Source organism: Panthera uncia, assembly GCF_023721935.1.
Source record: "Panthera uncia isolate 11264 chromosome B2 unlocalized genomic scaffold, Puncia_PCG_1.0 HiC_scaffold_24, whole genome shotgun sequence".
NCBI classification, from domain to species: Eukaryota; Metazoa; Chordata; class Mammalia; order Carnivora; family Felidae; genus Panthera; species Panthera uncia.
This window is the reverse complement of record NW_026057580.1, coordinates 69,116,077-69,118,317: the sequence shown is the minus strand read 5'-3', so window position 1 is coordinate 69,118,317 and position 2,241 is coordinate 69,116,077.

The window sequence follows — 2,241 nt, the reverse complement described above, 5'->3', positions numbered from 1 at the left end:
TCTGAGAAAAACTTAAATGACAACGGATCCTACCCAGGATACTACCCAATTCTAATTACTCAATCTCATCAGTCTCTTTTAAAAGCAGAAATTGAAGGTGCCTGACTGGCTCAGTCAGTAGAACATGCGACTCATCATCTTGGGGTTGTGAGTTCAAGCCCAACCTTGGGTGTAGAGCTTACTTAAAAAAATAAATTGATGAGTTTTAGTATTTACATAGAAATACAGGTAACCCATGGAACAGTCAAAGCATGGTAAAAAACTGGTCCAATAATTTAAAGGTAATTTAAATTCCACCAAAGTAGTTCAACTTAAATTATACCAAAACAAATTATTTTGTTTTAAAATGGTGAAAGAAAGCACAAATGGTGCCAGAGTTAACTGCACAATCACATGGGTTAAAAAGAAACTTCAATCCCTACCTCATACCACACATAGAAATCTGAGGTGGATCATAGATGTAAAAGCCAAAATTATGAAGGTTTCACAAGAAAACAATACCACCACCACCACAATGTGAGGCTATGTAGATTTATTGAGACAGAAAAAGACCCATTCAGAAAGTTGATAAATCAAGACTTGAGATTAAGAACTTCATCAAGTCACTATTAGGAAAACGAAGAAACACCAGACTAGAAAACACTTGCAAAACACTTTCTATTCAAAATAAAAAGCCAACCTGATTCAAATGTACAAAACCATTTTCAGAGAATATACTAATGGCAAATAAAGATGAAAACATGTTCAGTACTCCGATACAAGGCAGCCCGAAGCCACAAAAACACTTGTATGCAAATGTTCATAGCAGCTTTATTTGTTTTTCCAAAAACTGGAAACCAATGTGTAACAGAATGAATAACAAATCATAGTACATTCATACAATGGATACTACTTGGCAGAAAGGAATACATGGTTCAACCCGTCAAAAACTTTATACCAAATGAAAGCACTGTAGGGAGTATATACCTTATATTTAATATAAAGTTCCAGAGTGGGGCAGGTGGGACCCTATGTTATGGTGGAAAAAAAAAAAAAAATTTTGGAAAAGTGATTAACTTGGGGTGGGGTAGAGTTGCCTAAATAGGAATTAAGTGAACCTTCTGTCCCTACATGGATGGGAGCTAAATAAAGTGTCCATTTTCCTGAATTGTAGTTAAGATCTGCAGATTTCAACTTCTAAATCTTACCTACAAAAATGTGTAGATAGATGTATCAAAGTTGAATTGAGTACTGTTTAAGGTAGGATATGAACATTCAATATACTATTTTTGTTTACTTTATATATTTGAAAATTCTCCAATTAAAATGTTGAATTACAAATCTCATCTATTTTCTGGTGTTCTAGCTAAACCCTGCAGAGAGCTGTTACAAAGTCTCTCAAGGTAGAAGGGACAGATTCCAAAGGAACAGTTTCCATTTTAACACGAATAAAAGGGGGGATGGAAATACCAAGTTTGAAGGTGGGAAGTGAGGAATTGGTGCAAGTTACCTGGCCAGGACAATGAAAATAAGGTTCTTTACCTTTCATAGTGTAATATCATATTTGCAACTTAAGGTGTCTGAGTATCATTGCTCACTTACCTGTTCTTGTGAAAGAACCTGGTATTGGAGGTATTACACACATCACATATGTAACAACTAGGATCAACCCCCTTTCTACTCACATTTTAGAAAATATTCTCTAATATACTTTTCTCTGAAAAAGATCTGAATACACATTTTTATAAGATTCCAATTTTCAGATTATAGACAGGGACTGAAGAACTGAAATTTTGCCAAATAAGTGATCATGAGACATGTACCTACATGGCAAAAATGATCAAGCTTATAACTTTGTTCCAGTTAAGTTTATAGCTTGTTCTCCCTCACCTATTAAGAGCCTATTCTATAAAACCTGGAACATTTCACCTTCAAACTTCTGACTTAACTCCAAACTCACAAACACACTTTTTTATTCTTACCACTTACCTCTTCTACTCTGATATCCTGGTATATATATAGCCCAGCTATTTCTCTTAAGCTTTAGTTATGAAGCCACTAATAAGAAATGTTTAAATCTGAGTATAAATTACTTATTCTCCCAGGAGCTTAAAGATCTTCTGTCTTCATGATTACTCAAACATTGGACAATAACCACCAAATACCAATTCCCTCAAATTATAAAAATTGCAGATGGCTAGTATTTGGTCTATACTATTTAAAAAATACATCAACAAAAAACTTTTTGAATGTCACTAGACA